A 26,023-nucleotide genomic window follows, 5' to 3' on the forward strand; every position below is an offset into this window, starting at 1 on the left:
CCAATAACTTGCCTATACATTGAGACTAAAACCCTTGTCCACCAGCTTCTATGGGATCTGGTCCCTGGCCTTCTCGTTATACTAATTTCCCTCACTCTGTCTTTGTTTACTCCACATCAAACCAACTGACCTCCTCGTTTGTCCTTGAAAACACCAAGTACATTCCAGTCTTGGGAACTTTGCACTCACCATTCCTTTGACAGGAATGTTTATCCCCCAAATAGTAACATAGCCTTTCTCCTTCACTAACCCCAGGACTCTGCTCATAGACAAACTCTTCAGAATTATTTCCTGATGGTGCAATTTAAAATGGTACCTGCTCCACTCATTATACCTTTACCATCAGAGCAGGCATTATCGTTTGACATCCTCAGACCATATATCCCTTTACCTGCCTCCCAACCAGATTATAAGCTCCATGATGGCAAAGACTTTGTAATAATTACTACACATAACAGTATCTTGAACAATGATTAAAGAAAGTAAGTACTCGGTACTTATTATTAAACCAAATAAATAGCCTATATTATGTCTTCTCTATTTCAAAGCCAGTGATGTGTTTAACGTGTAAAGGATAATTATGATGTGTTTCCTGTACAAAACTGTGGTACCTGGTTATGCCACCGTTTACTTATACTAACAACACCAAAGCTTAGAATAACACTTGGAACATAGTCAACACTACATAAGTATATGCAGAGTATTTTAATATATAATACGAATTTAATTCTCACAGCTCTGTCAGATAGGCACTATAATTGTCCACATGTTAAATATATGGAATCTGAAGCACATATAGTTCAAAGATCTTGACTAAGGTCATGCAGTTAGTATACAGCAGAACTAGGATTTGAACCCAAGTAGGGGGGGCTCCAGATTCTGTCATCTTAACTAGCTGGCTGCATACTATGGTATTACTAAATTGTTTGAAATGACATTATGTAAGACAGTGATTTTATCAATGGTACTTAATCAGGTATGATTTTTATTTTATTACTCTTTATACCATCTTTCATCTACTCAATGAAGATAATATACACAGTGAGGATTTGTTGATTGATTGTTTAAAATGTGTATGCCCTGGAGGGACTAGATCTCAACCTTTTTTTTTTTTTTTTTTTTTTTTTTTTTTTGGAGTCTTGCTCTGTCGCCCAGGCTGGAGTGCAGTGGCACGATCGGTCCGCTGCAACCTCCATCTCCCGAGTTCAAGCAGTTCTCCTGCCTCAGCCTCCCGAGTAGCTAGGACTACAGGCGTGTGCCACCACACCCAGTTAATTTTTGTATTTTCAGTAGAGACAGGTTTCACCATCTTGGCCAGGATGGTCTCAATCCCTTGACCTCGTTATCCAACTGCCTTGGCCTCTCAAAGTGCTGGGATTACTGGCATGAGCCACTGCGCCCGTCCAGCCTACACGTTTATTGACTCATAGTTGAGAATAAAATTTTTAAAAACCAGAACTCTTGGCATAAACACCTAGTTGTGAGGGAACAATAAGGAATATGTGAACAGAGAAGGGAAGAGAGAATACTTATATCTAACTTGGTCTTCCTTATAATTCTGTTAATGGAGTTACTGTTTTTTCTTTTTTGTTCTTTGGAGTAAACACAAAATGAAGGAACTTCTCTTTTAAGACATGTGTATCTAAAGAAACAGTTTCTGAAACAGAACATACTAGGGCCAATTCAAATTTGTACGTTAGCACCTTCTCATGCTTCTGTGAACCAGGCGTATGCCTCTATGCATGGGCTTTCTTAACTAAATGAATTGTCCTGTGACAGCACCATGTCAGGCATTAACATTACATACATTTTTCAAAATCTATTTTAAGAAGGAGTAATTTTCCATAAAAAATATTTGCAATAACAAATGTTCAAAATCATTATGGTTCTTCCATGGTGAAATAATCTAAAATGGTAACATCAATTGAATCAGTCATTTATACTAATGGTATTCATACTGCATTCTTTGGCCTTTTCCTATTCAGCATATGCTATTTTATTTGAAAGCAGTCATAATGACATTTATTGGACAATTCAAAGGTCTTTTACAGCTAAATTTAGCCCTTTCTCCTATTTAAATAGAAAGGATAAAAATGTTTCTTCCTGGGAGCTTCTTAAAACATTCCCCTAGATTAACTTGCCTTCCTTCTTCTGAAAGAAAATGTTATATTCTGTTTAGGAGGTCTTAAGTCAGAGATCTAGAGATTTAAACTAATCCTGATTTGAAAATTTTAGCTGTGACCCCAGAAATCTTTCAAAATGTCTCGCCTTGATATTTGAAATAGATATTCAAGATAAGAACTGAATCCATCGCGAGGATTTCCTAACTTGCCCTTAGCATCCTTCTGATCGGCAAAAGTGATGCTCCCCCCACTCCAGCTTTCCTGTCTGTCTTTATTTTTAACGCTGTTAATATCTCAAGTCTTTAGCACTTTTCCTTCTTTCTTCCTTTCCCTCATTTTCTACCATTTTAAATAGAAGGAACTTTATGAGTATTAACCTGACTCAGTTTCTTGTGACTTAATAGAGCTAGGCAATAACACAATACACAAAATTATCCCCCTGAGAATGCTAAATATCAAGGCAAAATTTAAAATGTAAAAAATGTCATCTGGACAGCTAAATGCTATAGGAAGATTGTATATGTGCATGTGTGATTGTGTGTGTGCACACACACACACTTTCTGCCTTTATGGATGAGTAAATTCTAGTCATGTAGTACAATTTAGGTAAGCAATGCTCTCTTTAAACACCTAGGGTCTTCTCTAAATGATGGCACCACAAATGTTTGATTGAGTCAATTTAGTGAGAAAATCAGTCAAAGCAGATATTTGGCACCACGCAGACAAAATGATGAGCTGATTAACTAAGTTTTCCCACTTAACTCGTGGTTGTTGGGTATCACGTAGGCTTGGTCCCATAGCAACAAGCTAAAAGTATAGCCTTTCTGATATTTACTAAGTAGTTATTTTAGTGTTAATCCCTTGAAATTCTGTACATTATCACAATAGTTTTAAACTATTTTCCAGTGAAACCTTTATTCCACATCATTGATTTACAGACTACCACAGATGAAATGTGCAAAATATTTAGTTATAACCTAAAAATTCATAGGCTCCCTTGATAAATACCAAGGAGGATTACTGTGTTCCTGTTCTCAGCTCTATCAGGCTATGAGCTCCATTTACCTGACAACATATTGAAACAGTTATCTACATTCCCTGCCTCATATTTTTCACTTCCCATTTATTCCTTAACCAAATGAAGTTTTGCATCATCATCTCTCCAAGGCTGCTCTCTCAAAAGTTAGCAGTAATCTCGGCATTGTCCGATGCAGTGACTTTTTCTCAGCCTTTATCTAGTTTCAAGTCTATGTAACTTGACTCAAGTGCCTCCTTTTTGAAACGTTATACTTTGGCTTTTACGGAACAATTCTCTTCTCTTTTTCTAGTGCTTTGGCCTGTCTCTCTCAGTATCTTCCACTGGCTCCTTTACCTTAAGCTGCTCCTTAAGAGTTAGTATCAACAGAAACACAAAAATAGCATTTTATCACTTCTGTGTGAAATGTAAAAAAGTCAAACTTAGAAAACTGGAAGGAGAATGGTGGCTGACTGAGGCTATGGGGTGGGGGAAATGGGAAGATATTGGTCAAAAGGGTATAAAATTTCAGCTATAAGATGAATAAATCCTAGAAGATCTAATGCACAGTAATGATAACTATAGCTAACAATAACATATTGTACACAGAAAACGTGTAAGTAAATTGTAAGTGTCCTCACCATACATACACACATACACACATGTACACGCTGACATCGTTTGTATATTTGCCCCTGCCCAAATCTCATGTTGAATTGCAATCCCCAGTATTGGAGGAGGGGCCTGTGGGAGGTGACTGGATCGTGGACCTGGAGTGTGGATTTCTCACAAACAGTTTAGCACCACCCTCTTGATGCTGTCCTCAGTGGCTTCTCTCGAGATGTGGCTGTTTAAAACTGTGTAGCACCTCCCTCCCTCTCTTTCTCTTGCTCCCACTGTGTAAGAAGTCTGCTCCCCCTTCACTTTCCACTGTGATTGGAGGCTTCCTGAGGCCTTCCCCAACGCAGATACTGGCGCTGTGCTTCCTGTGCAGCCTGCAGAACCATGAGCTACTGAAACTCCTTTTCTTAAAAATTACCAAGCCTCATTATTTCTTTATAACAATGTAAGAATGGCCTAATTCATACACACACACACACACACACACACACACACAGGTAACTTATGTGAGGTGGTGGGTATGTGACAGCTTGATAGTGGGAATCATCACACAAGGTCTGCTTATCCAAAGACTGCATTCTATGCCTTAAATATACACAATTTTGATTTATCAATTATAGCTCAATAAAACTGAATAAAAAGGAGTAGGTGTCAAAAGTAAAGAACTTACTGTTTTTTGACCTCTTCCCTCTTCCCACACACAATTTTTGTTCATGGCTAATCTCAGTCATTTATAGATGTAAAATCTATATAGGTAGCCTGTCAAATAGAATGCCCCTAGCATAGATCTCCCTCTAGACTGGATTTAAAAATTTGAACTGCCTGCCCAACATTGATACCTGTATATCCTATGGACACTTAACACTCAATGCACTCCATACCAAATTTTTTATCTTTTCCTCCAGATTTCATCACCCACCTCTAAAGAGTAAATGGATATTAATATACTCTCCATTAATTACACTCTGAAGATTTAACACATACAAGTTCTTCCCATGTTCAAAGGATTTTACATATAATGCCATTAAATCCTTATAACTACCCTTTAAGATAAGTACTACCATTATGATTGTTTTTAATGAAACACAGAACAGTTGAATAATTGTCTAAATTCATACAACTAGATAGTAGCGGACCTTGGCTTTGCACTCAATCTGGCTAACTGTGTGTTCTTAAGATACGTACTAAAGTAGAGAAAGGAGGTAAAGGCAGAAAAAAAGGAACAGAAAGAGCACTTCTTAAGCAAAAAGTTGACAGAAATATTTTATTCATTGCATTCTTCGCTTTACTGCAACCTAATTCAAACTGTATTTAGTAAAACCTGTGTTGACATATACACTAGGAGTGATTTAGTTTTGAGGGCTATGTCTTGCAAACATTTGTTTTATTGTTGAACCATCCCTTTGATATAGATGCCTATATATGAATATATGTGTGTGTATATATATATAGAGAGAGATGTAGATACTTTCCTCATTATTTTTAATCTTGTTCTTAAATAGTAACAGATCTTCAGGGGTGAACGATGTTAGCAATCATCTAGGATTTCTTTATTTTATAAAGGGGTCTAGGGAGTTTAAGTGATTTGTCCATAGTCACAGAGCAAGTTAGTAACTGAGTCAAGAATAGAATCCAGATCTTGAACCATTTCATATTGTGTTTATTCCAATACTGAATATACATACATATATATGTGTGTGTGTTTCATAACATATGGTACATAAGAATAATAGTGTCTTCTGTGTTTAAAGTACTAATTCACAATTTGAATCTTATGTTAACTTTGTAGTGTAGAGTTTTGTCCCTTCTTAGTTAGCCAATAGATTGATTAAAGATCTGATTGGCCATCTGTTATGTGCAGAGACTTGTTTTATTCACATCCCAAGCAGCTTTTAGCAGCCTTCTTGCTCCTGAAGAGCCTGTAGAGGATTAGAGAAGCTCAGCATGAATTCTTCTAAAAGCTGGGCCTGAACTGCCCCTGGCTGTGTCCAGGAAATAGGACCTGGTTGAAGAGAATAGAGTTAAGTATCAAGGGAGACAGTGTGTGCAGCAGAGCTGAAAAATGAGGGTAGGAGAAGATAGAGTTCAAGTTGGCAGCTCTACCTTTTTCCTCTCTGAATCACTCCCAGGTGGTAAAGAAACAAAGAATGGGCCCTGTCGTGCCTGAAGAAAGACAACCATGCATCAGCAGCATCTAGCTGATCCGCCACTATTCTGGCTAAGGCGTCCATTCCTCAGAATCAATCACGGGACCAGCTAACAGGCTGCATCTCCTGTAATAGGAGATAATGACCCTCTCTGCAAGAGTTTATACCCTTGACTTATGCAGATTATAAATCAAGCAACAACCATTATCACTTGACTTTTTACATTTTTTTATTTTTAATTTTTATGGATACATAGTACGTATATATATATATATATATATATTTGGGGTACATGAGATATTTTGACACAGGCATATGATATGTAATAATCATATCAAGGTAAATGGAGCGTCAGTCACCTCAAGCATCTATCATTCTCTGTGACTTAAAAAAATATTATACATTGGGAGCTGAATGTGGTAGCTCATGCTTGTAATTCCAGCTACTTGGGAAGCTGAGGCGGGACGATTGCTTGAGCCAGGAGTTTGAGACCAGACTGAGCAAAATATCAGAATCATATCTCTAAAAAAATGGTGGTATACACCTACTAGAGAGGTTGAAGCAGGAGGATCACTTGAACTCAGGAGTTCCAGGTTGCAGTGAACTAGAATCATACCATTGCACTCCAGCCAGGGCACTAGAGAAAGACCCCATTTCCATTAAAATAAATAAAGTCTACATTGCTTTATTGTGGACTGGGTTTGCAATATACAGAGCCCGTTCATGAATCTCCTTTTATTTGATTCCTACAGAAGCCAAAGGGTTGCAGCAGGGCAAGGGTTATTACTCCACTTACACTTAAGGAAATTGGCTAAGCTCTACACTAACTATCAGAAAACCAGAGATGATTCTGGCTTCACCACCAACTAACTTTACAAGTCACTTTAGTTCTTCAGAATCAGTTCCTCTTTTTCTGTGTACCTTTCAGTCCTAACATTCTGAATCTAGGATTCTCAAGTTAATGGTATAGTAATGATACTCTTATCAATTCCCTCTGTTCTTATTGAGAGGGAGAAATAAACAAATGCCTAATAATTTTTATAATTATTTGACTTTCCTTTAATCTTTAAGTTATTTCCAAAGAAACATGCTCAGAAAAAAACTGAGTATTGTGTTCCTTTCCCAAGAAGAAAGTCAGGCGGACAGACTGAGTATTTGTTCCTCCACTATAGTGAATACTAGGGACAGATTTGTGGACAAGTCCTCGGGCATTAAAGAAAAGAGTTATATTTAAAAAATAGTATAGCTTCAACAGCATTCTTTGCTTCTCATATCTGATTTTGGTGCTACATCTATTTGCGCAGATTAGAGGTGACCTTAGCTAGTTCTGCTCTAGGTCTTGTCCATATGCAAATATTATATTTATTTAATAACCGTGACACAAATACAACTTTCCTTCTTTTTTCACTTACAATCATAGCAAAACCATGAATGTTAGTGCCATCTCCTCTAGCTGCCTAATTATGCAACTAGTTAAGGCAGCAAAATCTAATTGTTGGATATTTAAATTATTTTCAAGCTTTTGAAAAGTGTTATCATAAGCAATCCTGAAATAATACATCGTTTTATGCCTGTAGCATATATACCTTTGGTGATACAAATTTCCCTTAATTCCTACAAGTGGAATTAATGAGCCAAAGCCTATGACTGTTGTTACAGTTTTTTTTTAATATATTAAGAAATTACTTTATAAAAGTACTATAACAATTCAAAAGTTTGGATTCCCACTAAGTCAACACACTTGACCATCAGCAAAATTAAAAATCTCCTCTAGTTCCTGGAAACCTCAAAAACAGGGAATACAATTTTATTTTCATGTCCTAATGAAGTGCTAGAATTAGGTCTATCATGTATCACTTAATAGTTCTAAATGGAGGCTTATTCACTAACAGTGAGATGTGATTGATTGACTCAACACTTGACTCAACACCATGAGTTCAGCATTATAAAACATCAGAATTAGAGAGTGGTGCTTTAATGCATCATAGATATGGTGTTTTCTTAGGTTCTACACAAGTATACCCTGAGATAAAGACTTAGGTACAATTTGAGAGTAGATCCCAGGAAACTCAAGTAAATGGAGTGGGAAAAGTCTAACAGGTAACAGAGGGAGCCGATAAAAGGTGTGCTAATGAGTGAGTGACGCCTTGGGAACCACTAGTTGCCTTTTAAAATGTTCTACATAATTACCTGTCATAGAAGTTGGGAAAATTGAGTATTTTTCTATCACCTTTAATCAGGTTGTCCTGGGTGTGTCACATTCCAGTATTTTCAGGATGTTCTGTTCTCCTGGCATTGGAGAAATTTGTCAGACAGGGAAACAAAAATACAACCCTCTGTAGTGAGAGGCTGTTAAGGTGTTTAGGATGTGTCCACTGAAGCTATAAGTGAATTCAGAGGTGGCCAAGTGAATATGTAGCATCTGCTGCCCCTGGGAATGAGGACCTCTTGCTAATAGTGTTTAATCCAAAGGAAGAATGAAACGAAAAACTCAGGACTTTCCTCTAGGAATTTGCCAAGCCTACAGCAAGCTCTGGCCATTATACTATGATCGAAAGTATAAGAGCTATTATTATATTATAGACTTGGTATAAATGTGAATATATCAATTGGTCAGAAGACTTTGGAATAGGAGAATCTGGTAAACTGAATTTTCAAGTTAAACAAAAAAAATTTAAAATAAAAGTTAAATATCTGGTTTTAATACTTGATAAAAATAGTTTTCCACAGTCAGAGTTGTTTTACCTGTGTTTTTAAGTCAAATTTTTCATTTTGAAATAATTGCAGATTCATATGTAATCATAAAAATGTAGAAAGAGCCTATGTATCTTTTACCCAGTTTCCCCTAGTAATAACTTTTGCAAAACTATCATAGAGTATCAAAACCAGAATATCAAGAGTAATACAGTCAAGGCACAGCATTTCTATCACCACAAATATCCTTCCTGTTGCCCCTTTATAGCAACACCCACTTCACACTACCCTCTCCTCTTCCTTAACCCAAGGCAGGTTTACAAGGTTTACAAGGTTCTACAGCAATACCACTATCTAATTCGAGCATATTTTCATCACCCCAGAAAGAAATATCATACCCGTTAGCAGTCACTCTTCTTTCCTCCCTTTCCCCAGCATGTGGCAATCACTAATTCACTTTCTGTTTTGTTTCTATGGATTTCCCTTTTACAAGGGACATACAATGTGTGCTCATTTGTATCCGGCTTCTTCATTTAGCATAATATCTTCAGCCATGTGGTAGTATGTGTTAGAATTTAGTTCCTTTATATAGCTGCATAATATTTCATTGTACAGATATACCACATTTAGTGTGTCCATTCATTAGTTGGTGGATATTTAGGTTGTTTTGGCTATTATGAAAAATGCTGCTCTGAACATTTGTGCACACGTTTTTGTGTGAATGTTTTCTTTTCTTGTTTGTTTTATCTGTTTTAAAAAGGACAATTCAATACATGTAAGTAAATAGTTTGATGTTTAGGACCTGAGAAATTATTGAGATTATCTTTCTGAGAATCAATTGTTTTAGTACACAGACCAGGTATGAAAAACCGTATGGAAGTTTGAGTTGAACATGAGTTAAGTGTAGGATATACCCTCAGGTTTTATAATTCCTTTAACAAATCGTTATTTATTGATATTTGTTAATGTTTTTAATAAGCAAAGTGTACAGATGTAAGTGAATATACACACGAAGTCATACTTTTTATGTTCTAGTTCTTTGAGATTTTTACATGACTGAGTTAATAACACACGGAAATGCTTGGAACTTGAACTGCTCTCTGAGCAAGAATCTAAAGATGAATTACAAAAGTTAGTAGAAATCATTTTAAAGAAATAGAGATTTTGGTTAAAGTAAAGCTAAACTAAAAATATTCAACATACTATTACAAAATAAAGATAATTCTGCCAGGCGCGGCGGCTCACGCCTGTAATCCCAACACTTTGGGAGTCCGAGGTGGGCAGATCACAAGGTCAGGAGATCGAGACCATCCTGGTTAACACAGTGAAACCCCGTCTCTATGAAAAATACAAAAAATTAGCCGGGTGTGGTGGCGGGCGCCTGTAGTCCCAGCTACTCGGGAGGCTGAGGCAGGAGAATGGCGTGAACCCGGCAGGCAGAGCTTGCAGTGAGCCGAGATAGCGCCACTGCACTCCAGCCTGGGCGACAGAGTGAGACTCCGTCTCAAATAAATAAATAAATAAATAAATAAATAAATATAAAGATAATTCTGTTTAACATAAGCGAGATTGGTCTGAAAACAGCGAGAGAAAAATCATAATCACAAGAAAAAAGTTGGCTGTGTCTCTCCAAGCTCCACTGAAACAGAGAGAATTAGGTCAGCAATATTTGAGTGTTATACTGCCATTTGAAAGGCTATCCCTGCTGTGCAGATGGACATATCAGGCTGTTTTTGTCTCACACCGTTAAGCCTAAAATCGTCTAATTCACTCTCTTTATTCTAATTCCATACTAATCAAGCAACCTTCTGATTATAATTTGGTTTCCCGCACTGGTCTGCCTACAGGGTGAAAATGTGCTGGCCATTCTAATGCGAGTATTCCAGGCCACAGGGTGACTGCATTTCTCACTGTAAGTTAATGAATCATCATCCTGATCTACATTATTCTTGGGAGACACAAGGCTTGTCTTGTGATGATGTGATCTGGTTTGTATGCCCAGAAGACTGAGGTCCACAGATAGCTTTTCACCACAGACGCTTCTCAGTGGGGCTTCTCAAGGTATCCCCATTGAGCCCCAGGTCCCAAACTCCAACATCACCCTTCACTGACCATTTCCTATTCAAACATCTGTTTGCTGTTGGTCATGACTATCAGGCTGAAAACGCCCACAGGTAAAACTTTTACTGTAAAAATTCAAAAGGTCTTCGTCTCTCATTACCATCTATTTCAGTACTTCTTTACTGATGAGACAGGAAAAAAAGAGGAGATTTTTAAAAAATTATTTCTGGACATCATTTCTGAAATCATTCGACAACTTCATACAAACTCAGTTCCCAAACTTCCTGAGAAGAGGAAAGGTCAGAGAGGGAGAGGACAAGAGACTATGTGGCAGCTCAGGGGAGTATGTGAGATCAGAGACCCTGGAATCTCGCTGCTTGGATTTTAATTCTGGCCTCACCACATGTGATCTTTACCAAGATACATGAGGTTTTCTATGCTGTAGTGTCCACATCTGTATTAATAAAATGGAGCATTGATAGCATCTGGCTTGTAGAGTTGTTATGAGCATTAAATTCAGTAAAAAGTTTTAGTTAAATGAACACATAGTGAGTCTTCGCACCTTTTTTTTTTTTTTTAACTTATTGTACCTACCAAATATGTTAAACTGTTGGCTTAACCTTCCAAGATTTGACCTACCAGTTTTATAGGCCTTGAGTACCAATCTGCAACATTACTTTTCTGGGTGGCTGTTGTAAAGCAGTGTTAACTTTGCACCTCTGTTAAGCTCACATTAGAAGCCTCTTAGATTCATTCTCTGGGATTTCAGCTAAAGCAAGGTTACGATGCGGAGGTAGAGGATTTGCCTCTGTGCAGTGTTGTTGGACTGTACTCTCAGATCTGCCAAGGGGAGCTTTCTAACTTGGTCTTTATCTGAAACCCTAGTCTACGCTCCCAGATTCAGTGGAAGAATCAAAATGACAAGTAACGGCTGAATTTATTGACCTCTAAGATTCCTTCCAACTCTGGCCCCTAGGAGCCATGTCTGTTAACATCCATGCAATTTCTTTTCCCTCTTACTGGTCAGTGGTCTCAGATCAAGCTGAATCCATGTGCGAACCAGTGGGGATTCTTCCAGAGAATAAGAAACCTGATGGCCTGCTATTGCTCTGGATTATGATGTAGGTTCCCACAATTTTGGAACACAAAGACCTAAGGTTTGAATTAATGTTATGTAAGCATTTTATTTTCCTGTAGGCAAAAAAAAAAAAAAAGCTTGTGGTAATTTTTATCTTAATCTGTTGACAGTTGTTGCTACTGTCCTGCAGTGTAGACAACACCAGAAGTGGGCATGTTTAAAAAACAATAATTTCCATAGCATTTTCTGGACTTATTTGCATTACAATTTGGCAGCAACAATTATTCTATAGGTCTTAAACACAATAGATAGCCTACTTGGGCATTTTCCAAGTGATAGTGAAATGACTAAAAAGAGAACTGTTCTGTCTTCCCACATTCCTATACCTTGCTTATTGTCAGTGGAGTTGCTCCAGGTATAATCTCAAGTATTAAAATTGGAAGAATGTCAGTTTCACTAGCTGTTTGCCAGATTCAATGTGATGTAAAGTATTTTAAAATCTGCAGTGATGACTTTTTGTGTAATGCACTCTTCTGTCTCAACTGAAGGAAACAATTGCATTTTAGTGTTAGGTAGATAATTGTCTTTTTATGTTAACATGATTCAGACTTATGCACCTACCTTTGCAATTCAGAATATTACTTTTGTGTAGCAAAAGTGAACATCTTTAGGATTTCTTAATATAAAGGCAGCACTGGAAACTTCACTTGAAAAATATATGCAACATATGCTGGAAATATTGTGATAGAGATATTTACTCTTACTACTCAGTTTACAGAAAAGCAATATATTTGCTTCCCAAGTGCCTAGTTCTTACACTCAATGAACCTAAATCGTTCTGTAACATTCACAGGAAATGAAAATTTATTTTTGGAAAAGCAGTAGATTAAAAGTAAAAAGAAGATGAGCCAGAAGGTGTTATCTCTTCATCCTGAGCATCTGTGTATCCAATGTCTTCCAAACTTCTGCCAAGTTCTTCTCAAATTTTGGGCCTTCCAGGTTGTCCTTCCTGCATAAATGGAAATAGTCTTGAGGATAAAATGTCTCAGCAATTCGGTTTCTATATTAAAAGCATAGTTTTTGTTTTTAAATCAGTGACTTCTGCAAACAGCACTGGAATACACCTGTGGTCCCCAAACTTCGTTCCAAATAGCAGCTTGTAAGTCTACCGTTAAAATAGAATCATTTTGTTAACCATTTTCTGTTTCCCATCAAAAACACAGGTCACTAGAGAGACCAAACCCTGCTATTAACATCTTGGTGACTTTATTAGTTTACTTAGCAACATTCATTGAGTATATATTATGTTCCAATCATTGAGCTGGGGGAGAATTGGCATTCCCAGTGAGTATGTGATGCCTCTACCTAAAAACATCCTGTTTATTTTGCCCATGTAGAAGAAAGATCCATATGCAAAGCTTCTATGCAGAAATGTACTCTGGTGTAGTGGCAGAGCAGGCCTTATTTAAACCCACTTCATGAACTGTTTTAACAACTGGCAGTTCCACAGTCTTACCTCCTTGTCTCCCTTGGTTCATTTATAAATAATTTGCATGCTGCTTCAGTTCTGTGTTTGGGGAGTAAACTGAAATCTATTTACCAAAATGATTAATATCCACTCCTACTCAGTGGTATATATAAAAAACTTATTTTTTGCGAATAACTCATTTACTTGAAAAATCGAGTATATTAAAAAGGGTGAAAAGATCTGTTTTTGTTATCTGTGTTCCATGGATCTTTGAAGTAAAAGTAGAAAGGCTCTTGGGGATCCTCAATTCACCCCCCTTATACTACTCATGAGGGATGAAGGGACTGGGAGCTGACACCCCCAAGATCTCTTTCTATATCCTCAGACAGTTCCTTTGAGATGTGAAAATATTTCCTCCTTAGATTGTTCAATCCCTGCCGGGCGCGGTGGCTCAAGCCTGTAATCCCAGCACTTTGGGAGGCCGAGACGGGCGGATCACGAGGTCAGGAGATCGAGACCATCCTGGCTAACACGGTGAAACCCCTTCTCTACTAAAAACATACAAAAAAACTAGCCGGGCGAGGTGGCGGGCGCCTGTAGTCCCAGCTACTGAGGAGGCTGAGGCAGGAGAATGGCGTAAGCCCGGGAGGCGGGGCTTGCAGTGAGCTGAGATCCGGCCACTGCACTCCAGCCTGGGCGACAGAGCGAGACTCTGTCTCAAAAAAAAAAAAAAAAAAAAATAGATTGTTCAATCCCTGATTTTAGCAAAGAAGAAAACAAACAAACAAAAAACAAGGATGTCAAACTATAACAGAATGCCATTTTTCCTTGGGTGTAGTTCATTAGAAAAGATGCATAGCCCAAAATATCATAAATTTAGAGTGTAAAAATGACTAACATTTACACTGTTAATTATTTGTTTTGTGTGTCTACTTTGTGGACTGACTGGGTTAGTTCCTCTTTTTCTTCAGTGATAAGGAATTCCGCAAGTACAATTCTGATATTCTTTAAGTTTTTTCCTACCTTAAGTGGTGCGTTTAGCCTTTGTACTAATGAAAAAAAAAAAAATAATGTTCTTGGGATCTGGGTCCTGCCTGTTCTACCGCTGACTTGCTGTGTGATCCTAGGTACGTTATTTGTCCTCTCTGGGCCTCAGTTTTCTCTTTAGTATAAAGAGTGACAGGCAATGGCCAATGGCTTCTACAATCCCTTTCATCTTAGACAGTCCAGGATTGGGATACATGACACCAAGCCCCTTCCTTGGTTGTCTGGCACAGTGCTGCCATGTATCATCTCAGGAACTTTCATTTATTTCCCTTTGTGTCCAAACACCAGAAAGACTTTCTGAGTTGCTTGGTAAGGTCAACTGTCTGGAAAAAGGAGTTTAACCTGTTATTTTGCCCCCAGGTATAACACTGTCAATTTGTTTTTAAAAATAAAATTTGGATGTTATTTTTATCCTGCTTTAAACATTTTTTTTTTTTTTTGAGATGGAGTCTCTGTCACCCAGCCTGGTGTGCAGTGGCACAATCTTGGCTCACGGCAAGCTCTGCCTCCTGGGTTCACACCATTCTCCTGCTTTAGCCTCCCAAGTGGCTGGGATTACAGGTGCCCGCCACCATGCCTGGCTAATTTTTTGTATTTTTTTTTTTTTTTTTTTGTAGAGGCAGGGTTTCACCATGTTAGCCAGGATGGTCTTGATCTCCTGACCTCGTGATCCACCCACCTCAGCCTCCCAAAGTTCTGGGATTACAGGTGTGAGCCACTGCACCTGGCCCTTTAAAACATTTTTGAGAACTCCTTAACAAGGCCCCTAAGCCCACAGAATGTCATTCTTGAGTACCTTTCTCTACTCATTTCTCACCACTTCCTCCTTTCCTTTCATGCTCTAGGCATAATTAAATGTTCTCAACTCCCATATCAACACTAACATGCTGCCTTCTGCCTTATCCCAGCAAACCTCTTGTCCTCTGTGATTGGCCTGACTCCTACTGATCATCCACATTATAGCTTCAGTGTTGCTTCTGGGACATATTTCCCGAATACCTAACACTGCAGAGACAGGTCCTGGTGCTCATTGTAGGTGCCCCCACAGCTCCCTGGATCACTTTCTAATATTTTTTTACCCATTATTTCAAATATCACTTGTATTTTTTCCACTTCCATTTTATTTTCTGTTGCATGCTGTAGTTCTAATTATAGGGCAGGATGTAGAACAGGCACTCAGTAAATATTTGCAGCATAAATGAATAAAGAAAAGAACAAATGGAATTAGAAAGAAACTTATAATGCTTAAGAGTTCAAAAGGTATCTCTCTCCATCTCCCAACTAGCCAAGGTGTTCTTCAGCCTTCCCTAGGCTAAACTTTGTCCACTGGATCAATAGCAGGTTATCAACAAAGACAAGAACACGATCTTCAGAATGACCCAGATCATCTTCTTGGGTAGCCCTTTTTGGAAATCTCTATGAAATTCTGCAGGTATTGTGCCATTCTCCTGCTTCAATACCCTGATTGTCTCCCTATTTCCAATTATTTCTATTCATAATTTTTCCTCTGGCTGGTATGAAATATCTTTCATGATCACAACCCATGCAGCCTATTTAATATCCTTTTCCTTTTCCTCCGCAGTTGGTACTATATACTCCAAATATTGGGACATCTCACTGTCACATCCCCATGTTCATCTTTAGCATGGTTTTTCTACTTGAGATGTTCCCATTTCCTTCCAGAAATCCTAACCCTACTTACTCCTCAAGGAGCATTGTGAGCTTCTGTTACATCATTTGAATTGTGCAGCTTACCGGACTCACCAGTTGGCATTGAGGGAACCTCTACATCTGGCGGGGAGTGGGGGGGTCTCAATTTACCTTTGTCCAAGTTCAATCCAGAGAAAGGTTTTGTGGTACTCAGGTTAGGTTTTTAAAAACGTAATTTTCTGCCAAAGTTCAAAAAACAAGAGGGCATGCACTAAAATAAGAATTTATTGGGCATCTCTTGTAAAATATCAGGAGAGCTAGCAATAGCAGGTTGCCAGAGGCTAAACTTTCATAGAGCAACATTTGATGCTGAATTGCACCCTTCCCCTCAAATGGGCCATGACCTATCGAGTTGCCATCATCTCACCTAATCCAAGTATGTTACTTGCTAGGCCCCACATGCATTTGAGTTTGAAGACCCTGTTTTCCCTTTCCCAGTTTGGGAAAGGCATAAGACAATTACTCCCTGAATGAGGAGCAGTGCTCACTATGCACACATAAATTTATCTTTTGACTGATTTTTTTCTCTTAACATTATTCAGATAACATGAGTACTGAAAGAATTCATTGTCTCCATCTTCCTTGTACAGAATGTTCACAGATTCTTGGTGGCCACTGAGATAACAGGGAGGTGCAGACAGAGAGAGATTTCAAATGCTTCAAGCTATTGCTTAACAACATACACTCCTTTAAAAATACAGAAATTCATAAAAATGCCAACTGTTGGAAATTCAGTTTTCTTTTATAAATCATTCTCTCTCTCTTTTTTTTGGCAGCTGAAAGCTGACACACATAATTATTTCCTGTAAGATACTGAAGAAAAAAAAGCCCAGGAGATATTGTTGAGGCTGTTTCTGGGGTGGGATCGGGGAATAGGAGATGAGTAAGTAATGAAGACTTTCCTGCATAATAGCAAAATTGTTATGCATACTGTATGACAATTATTAGTTATTAGTTACTTACATTTTCTCAAAACACAATACCATCCTAATTCATCTGTGCCCAATTTAGAGAGTAGCTCTAACTTCTTCCATAATATTATTGCTGTAATTTTTTGTGTCCTAGACCATTCAGTGGACAGCAAACAGTGGCCAGCTCAGGAGACACTGACAAGGACAGAGAAGCCACAAAAGATTTACACTTGAAAGCAAGATTTAGTTTATTCTAGAGGTGCCCAGAATCAGGAAAATAGATAGAAATTGAGAAGTTGGAGATTTAGACTTAATATATTAAAGCATTTTAAACTACATCAAGTAATCTGAAAATAGTCTAGGCTTTCTTGAGAGTTGATGAGTTACCTGTCAAAAGAGATGTTCTAGAAGACATGGGGGCAGGGGGGTGGGACAGAGATGGATGAGGAAAAATTACATTTTTATTTTTATTTTTTTAAGACAGAGTCTTGCTCTGTCACTCAGGCTGGAGTTCAATGATGCGATCTCGGCTCACTGCAACCTCTGCCTCCTGGGTTCAAGTGATACTCCTGCCTCAGCCTCCCAAGTAGGTGGGATTACAGGCACCCGCCACTACGCCCAGCTAATTTTTGTATTTTTAATAGAGACGGAGTTTCACCATGTTGGTCAGGCTGGTCTCAAACTCCCAACCTCAGGTGATCTGCCCGCCTCAGCCTCCCAAAGTGCTGGGACTACAGGTGTGAGGCATGGTGTGTGGCCGATGAGAAATTACTTAATGGGGACAGTGTACTTTTTTTCTGGTTATGGATACCCTGAAAGTCTGACTTCACTGCTAGGCAATCTATACATGTAACAAAATTGTACCTGTACACCACAGATTTATAGAAAACAAAATACATAAATCTATTTTTAAGAAAAGAATACATTGGATTGCCATCTGTAGGTAGTAGGTACTGAAACACCTTCTGTAGGTTGGTTCATAACCTCCCAGGTCACAGGTCACTTCTAGCCTAGCTACATAAGGCAATTTTATGCCTCTCAAACTCTAAAAAGAAATCCGTTCATATTTATTAAAATTTTAATGATGGTTTATACTAGTTGTTAGAGTTATGAGTCCTTTTAAATTTCTTCTTTAGAACCTTCTGAATATTCTAAAAATGAGCACACATAATTTCTCAAACAAAAAAAATAACAAGTTTCAAAGAGAAAGTATTTCCTTTGGGTTGCCTAAGGAAGCCAGCACTGCTACTTGAACTTAGACTATCAAAAATACAACTTTGAATCTTTGCAATAGCTAGGTATTGCATAAGAATAGCTGCGCTATCATGGAGCTTCAAAACCTCTAATTTAAAGACCACCTTCTCCATAAAGTGTGTCCTGGTTATCTCAAGAGGGCAGGATCTCTTCCTCCAGAATTCCTTATAGCTAGCATCTGTGTAACTACTTACGGCCTGAAATTAATTGTTATCCTCTCTTGTGTGCTTCTTCTGCTTACCCAACTAGGCTGTAAACCTTGAGAAAGTAAAGTGTCCCGTGGCAGCAATTAGCAGAGTATTTAGGGGACTCGTAGATATATAATTTAAATGCCTCCAGAGTGTCCATTTTCAAACAAAGATAATCAGGTCTCTCTGGCAGGTTTATTTTTGTTCTTCTTTATAATATTATAGATTTCATTCCATTACAAAAAATAACTAAAAATAAATACATTGAAAACATATGCATGAAGTTTTGCACAGATATAATTATAGGGTTTTTCACAAACAAAGAATATTTGACGTATGTGTGTCTATGTGTGTGTGAGTATTCCCTCAATACACGGGGAAATTATGGTGCATTACCTCACACACTAATCAGAAAGTTATTTGCATTGGGTTTTAGAGTGGAATATATTTCTTTATAGTATTCTCTTGCCATTCTCAAGCTAAACTACTTGTCTTTGTTTGAGATAATGTTCTCCCATCCTTGCTATTCTTATTATCATTTTCACTTTTCCTAAGCACAAACAAACAAATGAGAAGAGAGGACAGGAGACATACTTCAAGTGTATATTGTAGATCAGGGCTGTTAACTCTTCTCAAACACATTAATATATATTCTCATTGTGGAGAAAAGTACAGATTTAAGAGATGTCTTGTGAAATTATGCTTGGGAGCATAGTTATAGTCAAAGAACACTTAGAAATGTCACTAATGTAATTTCCATTAAAATATCTTTTTCCAAAATACTGTACTTTAAACAGATGAGTTTTGTGTGCTAAACCAGGGTAATGCTGATATTGGTCATTTTTGGTGTGTTTCTGTTTTCATGATGATAATTATCTCTGGATAAAACATATTAAGCCAATCAAGCTCATCCAATTTTTCTTTTGAAGAAATAGTAAACCAACTATTTTGGGTGCAGCTCAATGTAGGCAATTTTCAACCCACCCTACAGTGGCTGTTAGATAATAATTGATCAATGTGAGGTACAAAAGCATGGTTCTGTTGCCTCAAAGCTTGACAAATTCCATGGTGTGATTTACATGTCGGTGCTTCTCAAGGGAGCAGCGTGAGGATAGACCTCATCTGAATCCATGTGTTTGCTGCTCTTTTCTCTTCTCTAATCGGCTTCTTGCACTCACAGATTTCTCCATGGAACACTCCTTTGACAAATGGCTTGCACACAAATCCCTCTCTCTGGCTCTTCTTTTCAGGAATAAAACCTAAGACAAATAACCTTAAAATTAGAGTGAAGGAAATAAATTATGTGCTTTGACAATAAGTGTTTGAAAATAATACTTATAGTAGGTAAGTGATATAGTTTGAATGTGTGTCCCCACCAAATCTCATGTTGAAACATAATCCCCAATATTGGAGATGGGACCTGGTGGGAGGTGTTCAGATTATGAGGGCGGATTCCTCATGAACGGCTTGGACCATCCCCTTGGTGATAAATGAGCTCGCTCTCTCTTTGTTCTCAGGAGATCTGGTGGTTTAAAAACGTGTGGCACCTCTCCCTCTCACTCTCTCTTGTTTGCTCTTTTTCTTGGCATGTGACGTGCCTGTTCCCCCTTTGCCTTCTGCCATGATTAGAAGCTTCCTAATACTGCTATGCTTCCTGTGTAGTCTACAGAACCCTGAGTCAGTTAAACTTCTTTCCTTATAAATTACCCAGTCTCATGTATTTATTTATAGCAGTGCAAGAATGGCCTAATACAATAAGAATGTCTGGGATAGCCAAAATAGAGAAGTAACAGAGGTTTTGACTTTAGAGCAGTGGTTCCCAACTGGGAGAAATTTACCCAACGCAGGGCATTTGGCAACATCTGGAGACATTTTGGTTGTGATGAGCCTGGGGATGCAAGTAGATGCTAGCAAGCATCTAGTGCATCGAAGTGAGGGATGCTACTAAGCATTCTGCAATGCACAGGACATCCACCTACAGCAAAAAGTTACCAGGCTCAAAATGTCCATAGCACTGCTGCTGAGAAACACTGCTGCAGACCCAGCATCCTTGCTAATTCTTTGCATGTGTGTGAATGTGCCATATACGGTCCTTTAGTCACACTACATTGACCCCACTTCAGATTTAAAGGGAGTTTATCCACTTTTGTGCCTCTGACTTCATAGAATTTTATGAAAGACATATGCAATTTAGAGGTCAAAAAAATCTACCCAGCTGGGCGCGGTGGCTCACGCCTCTAATCCCAGCACTTTGGGAGGCTGAGGCGGGCGGATCACCTGAGGGCAGGAGTTTGAGACGAGCCTGACCAACACGGAGAAACCTCGTCTCTACTAAAAATACAAAATTAGCTGGGCATGGTGACTCGTGCCTGTAATCCCAGCTACTCGGGAGGCTGAGGCAGGAGAATCAGTTGAACCCGGAAGGAGGAGGTTGCGATGAGCTGAGATCGCGCCATTGCACTCCAGCCTGGGCAACAAAAGTGAAACTCTGTCTCAAAAAAATCTACCCAGACGTAGGTTGGAATGCATTCAGAAAACAGCTATAGGGAATACTTGATGGACCAAATCAAACTTTTCTTTTTGAGAAACTAAACTTTCCTTTTTGATATTTAATTTTCTTCAGTGAGGTAATTGCCCCTTTCTTCTCACTCTGCACCTCCAATGCCTAGCACCATTCTTGTTTGAGAAAAGGACCAACTCAGATCTAGCTTGATTTGTATCATGTACCTGCAAAGCAATTAACTGGGGTAAATTTTGTTTTGTTTTATTGTATTTTTTAGATTTTTCTGACACAATGAAGTTAGAATGTTTTGTTCTGAATGCATTTGTGTATCACATCTGTGTAAATATATGTGTGTGTGTATATATGAATATGCATACTCATATGTCTATGCCATTCTATAATAATTATTCATATTAATATCCTCAAAGAATATGAATCCTTCTTTAGGGAAAAAAAGTAAAATTAAGTATGAAATTCTATTTGGGAACTCTAGAACTGGTGCATCTGTTATGAACATCCTTGGTAATCTCAGGTATTCTAACCACACACCCAGAAACAACAGTGAATATGATTTCTGCTACCTTATTTCTTTTCTGGGACAATACACAGTCTCACTGTGTTTGAAATATATCACTCAAATCATCCTATGTGCAGGGGCATTTTGAGTTGGCTGACTCCCTTTTGTGTTGGTTCTGAATCCATCCGGTGCTCCAGTGCAATGGATTTCCAAAGATTATATGACAGAAGTAGAGCTATTAGACCAGTGGCTGACAGCCCCTGTCTAGCTCCTCATGGGGTCAAATGGAATTCAGGAGGGGGCTGGCACACAGGAAGTGGGGCACTGCAGTGGCAACTTAGGCAAATTTGATCTGTGAAAATTCAGGTTTATGCAAATGCTAAATCGATTATTGAAAATAATTCTTCACTTTGTAGATTTAATGATAGAGTTTCTTTAAATTGCATTACTCCAAGAATATTTACAATATAACTTACTTTTCAACAAAAAAATTATACAGAATGTTCCAGGAAATGGTTCTTTTCAGCACTAAAATTATAAATCACAGGCAGTGTTAGGAGAGATCTTATTGATTACACAGCTTAAATTCTAACATTTTAGCTCTGAGGAGAAGTTCTTTAAGAAGGATAATGTCCAGTATTTGAGATATCATGGAAACTGACTGGAAAGTTTCTGCTTTATAAATAAGGGACCATATACCTAGAGGGGCTTGGCCTGGGCTAATGATGACTTTTCTGCACAGAGTATTTCTTTTTTTTTTTTTTTTTTTTTTTTTTTTTTTTTGAGAATTTCCACAGGTACTGTCCAATCTGGGAATCACAACTCCCTAACGACTCTTACAACTCCTAAGTCTGTTACTAGCCTCAATACCAAAATTATCAGCCTTTCTAGGGAGATAATCTATCAACCTGATGGTTCAATAAATGCTTGTTAAATTGCATTGAACCAGGTTTGTTCACCCATCCATCCCACTGTGATAGACTCTGGGGATACCATGGCGAAAACATACAGAGAAGTTTAAGTAGACCAGCTACTCTCTGATGGGTAATTGTGGCACAATTCTAAGACAAAGACTGAGAAAGGCCTTAGCACTTCAAAACACTTTCCTCATCTGCTCTCTGAAGCTTGAAGTTCTTTAAATAGTAATGGGCATCTTTAGGAGGAAATGTATTCTATGGAAAGCAAAGTTGCTTAAGCATTTAACTGAAATAGAGAGTGAAAAGTGATTCAAGTATTAGGCAAAAGTGCTAGGTTAGATGTCCATTGTCCTGGACCTCAAGGGTACTTGTCTTCCCTACAGCTCTTCCTCCCTCTTTCTAGTAACAGACACAGGCTACTTGGTGATAGGGGCTGGCCAGAACCTCCTCTGAGTAAGTGGATTATCTCTACACCTTGACTACGTTTATTTATCCAAGGATGGACTCATGACCTATATTGGGCCAGTAAAGGCATTTCCTAAGATTTTTAAACTGGGATCTGGGATTTTCTCAGAGGCCAGAACTGCCAGTGACCCTACTTCTTGCCAAAAGTAGGAAACAGAGCTGCAAGTCAGCCTTGAGAGAAGGAGCCTTCATGCATGATAATGTCTATATCCAGAAAGAATTAAGGATGGTTAAGTGGTTAAAAATGCAGGTTTTAGAGTCAGATGCCGAAGGTCAACCCTATAGCTTCCCATTAATTCTGTGACCGTAATAAAGTTATGTGTTTTCTTTTTAGCTCAGTTTCACTTTCAGTAATGTGAGAATAACAGTGTCTTATCCCATAGGGCTGTAGCAGATTAAAGATATCTCAAAAGCTTTGATATTCCTCCCATGGAGAATTGGGGTCTATGCCTCCTCTTCTTGAGTCTTGGAGGGCACTGTGACTGCTTTAGAATACAGGTTCTTCTGGCCCAGGCCTGAAGAATCTGGCACTTTTGCTTTCTCTCTTGTAAGACCCCTTTTCATATCACTGAGGCACCTTGTAAAAAGTCTATACTCTACTGGAGGGACAAGGGAGAGGTTCTGAAACCACATGGAGAATGAAAGAACCAGTCTTCCAGCCGAGCCCAGCATTCTAGTCATTCCCACACATGTGCTATGGATGTGAGAGGAACCATCTTGGATAGTCTAGACCTGCCCAGCCTCAGTGGAATAGCAACAAGTGACTTATGCCAATGCTGTATGGCATATATAGTGTAGTGCCATACCTGCATGAATTTCTGACCTACACACTCTTGAAATATGATAAAGTGGCTGTTGCTTCAAGTTACCAAGATGACTCAAGAGAGTTGTTTTAAGATGAAATAAGTTAAAATAAAGTTCTGTAATAGTGGCCTGCCAATAGCAATGTTTGATAAACTAGTTATCATTGTTGCCCTGGTTCTGATCATTCCCAAATTTCATTGTTTCACTCCTTATTCAATACTGAGCAACCCCACTATTGTATTGTGTTAGGCCATTCTTGTATTGCTACAAAGGAATACCCGACATTAGATAATTTATAAAGAAGACAGGTTTAATTGGTCCTGCAGGCTACACAGGAGCATAACACTGGCATCTGCTCAGCTTCTGCTGAGGCTTCAGAAAGTTTAATATCATGGCAGAAGACAAAGTGGAAGCAGGCATCTCACATGGCGAGAACAGGAGCAAGAGAGAGTGGCGTGGGAGGTGCCACACACCTAAACAACCAGATCTCGTAGGTACTCACTATTGCAAAGACAGAACCCGGCTGTGAAACATTGGCCTCTATGATCAAAATACCTCCCACTAGTCCCCAACTTCAACACTGGGGATTACATTTCAACATGAGATTTATGTGAGGACAAATATCCAAACTATATCACTAATAAATTCCTAAGTTTCCTTTTAATCTCTTTAGAGTCAGGGTGCTGCCACTTGTCTTAAACTGGGTTCAGCTTCATGCTAATATGATGTTTAAGATACGTATCAACCCTGAGATTCTAACTCTACGTGGATGGTCTATAACACAAGTCACACAAATCTGTGTGACGTGTTACAGAATTTTCTCCTTCATCTTTGTTGTGTCTTTTTAAATCTGTCATTTTTTTATGATGTGCCACCAATCTGTAACCTCGTAAAGGAAACTTTTTTTTTTTTGAGAGGGAGTCTCGCTCTCTTGCCTAGGCTGGAGTACAGTGGCGCAATCTTGGCTTACTGCGTCCTCCGCCTCCCAGGTTTAAGCAATTCTCCTGCCTCAGTCTCTCTAGTAGCTGAGATTACAGGCACCTGAAACCATGTTGGGCTAATTTTTGTATTTTTAGTAGTGGTGGGGTTTCACCATGTTGGCCAGGCTGGTCTTGAACTCCTGACCTCAGGTGATCCACCTGCCTCAGCCTCCCAAAGTGTTGGGATTACAAGTGTGAGCCACTGCGTTTGGCCCAAAAAGAAACGTTTTACATCCAAAACTTACATAGGCACAAGTTCTGCCTTTTGCCTTTTTTTCCACTAGTATATAATTTGTAGAGAGTAGTACTCTCCATGTTAGCAAACATAGCAATGAAGAATTCACTGCTTATGGTCCTGTGCACTGAAGCAATAAAATAGAGAAATGAAGAGAGAGATGGAGAGACAAGAAAAATCAGCTCAAGAGAGAACCAGTAGTGGTGATGGAGATAAGCTGACAGAACCAAATAGATGTCCACGAGTTTGTGAGGAAGCTAACTGGAGTGGGTACATAAGTGTGTATTAACAAATCCAGATGCTGTATCCAAACTTAAGCCTTATTTGCAAAGAGAAGTAGGAATGGGGGAGCTTTTTTCCAATATTTTTGGAAAATTTAGATGCCATGTGTTTCTGAGTTTTTGAAAAACATTTTCCTAAAAGTGCATCAACCTGTTTGCTTTTGGTTGCTCTCTTTTTTAAAAGTCACTCTGAGAGATTTGGGGAAGGGGCATCTAAATTGCTCAGACTCTGATTTGGGGATTTGGGAGTCTGGGACAAAATTAAAGGTGATTCTGGTTAAGGGATCAGCAGAAAACACATATACACCTTTTTTTCCTATGTTCGCAGCCATCCAGACCCACAGGAAATGGGCATTCTTGCTGAAAGTCATGAAAGTAACTGATTATCTGCTAAGTGGAACTCCAGGCAGCATGTTCATCCTTACATCTTACAGAGGAGGCGACTTTGCCATCCAATTAGTCCTGTTACCTTCTCACTGGATCACAAAGGCATTTATGGGAACAAGTCATTTTTTAAAGGAAGAGAGAAGTGCATTCAACATGAATAGTTGTCTAATAGCATCATTTCCCCATTTCTCCTTCCCAAAAAAGAACCCCAGGTAGCCTTTGTGCCTGGAGGTGGGGTGGGTTATTTCATTCACAGTTCCAAAGATAGGGCTGACTGGCCTGGGCGGGAGCCGGAGGAGTGGGATGGGGGTGGGGAGGTAATACGCTCAAACAGTGCGTGGTCTGGAATTGGGCGTTTTATTAGATCTAATAGGCTGATCACTTACTCTGTAATTGGGAGAATTTTTTTGCTCTGAATTTTTGGCTGCTTGATGTGAATGAAGAAACAGCTAGGACAATTGTTATAGGCAGCCATCTGTCCATAAGTGCAACCAGTCTGAGGATTAAGCCAATGCAGTAACTGGCAGAACAGGCCCCTGCTAACACTACTGAGCTGTGAGATTGACGTACCTGAATCCTGCCCTAATACAGAACTTATACTTTATAATTCATTTCCT

General features: G+C 38.7%; 1 long non-coding RNA gene across 1 annotated transcript; it reads left to right on the forward strand.

Moving 5' to 3' along the window:
- The first annotated feature begins 14,389 nt into the window (after window positions 1-14,389).
- On the forward strand, window positions 14,390-16,847 carry LOC105478294 (uncharacterized). The gene is made up of 3 exons (XR_985231.2): window positions 14,390-14,563; window positions 15,540-15,686; window positions 16,741-16,847. It is a non-coding gene; the product is annotated as an uncharacterized lncRNA (long non-coding RNA).
- The last annotated feature ends 9,176 nt before the right edge of the window (window positions 16,848-26,023 follow it).

This window comes from Macaca nemestrina, chromosome 9 (genome assembly GCF_043159975.1).
Source record: "Macaca nemestrina isolate mMacNem1 chromosome 9, mMacNem.hap1, whole genome shotgun sequence".
Classification (NCBI taxonomy): Eukaryota; Metazoa; Chordata; class Mammalia; order Primates; family Cercopithecidae; genus Macaca; species Macaca nemestrina.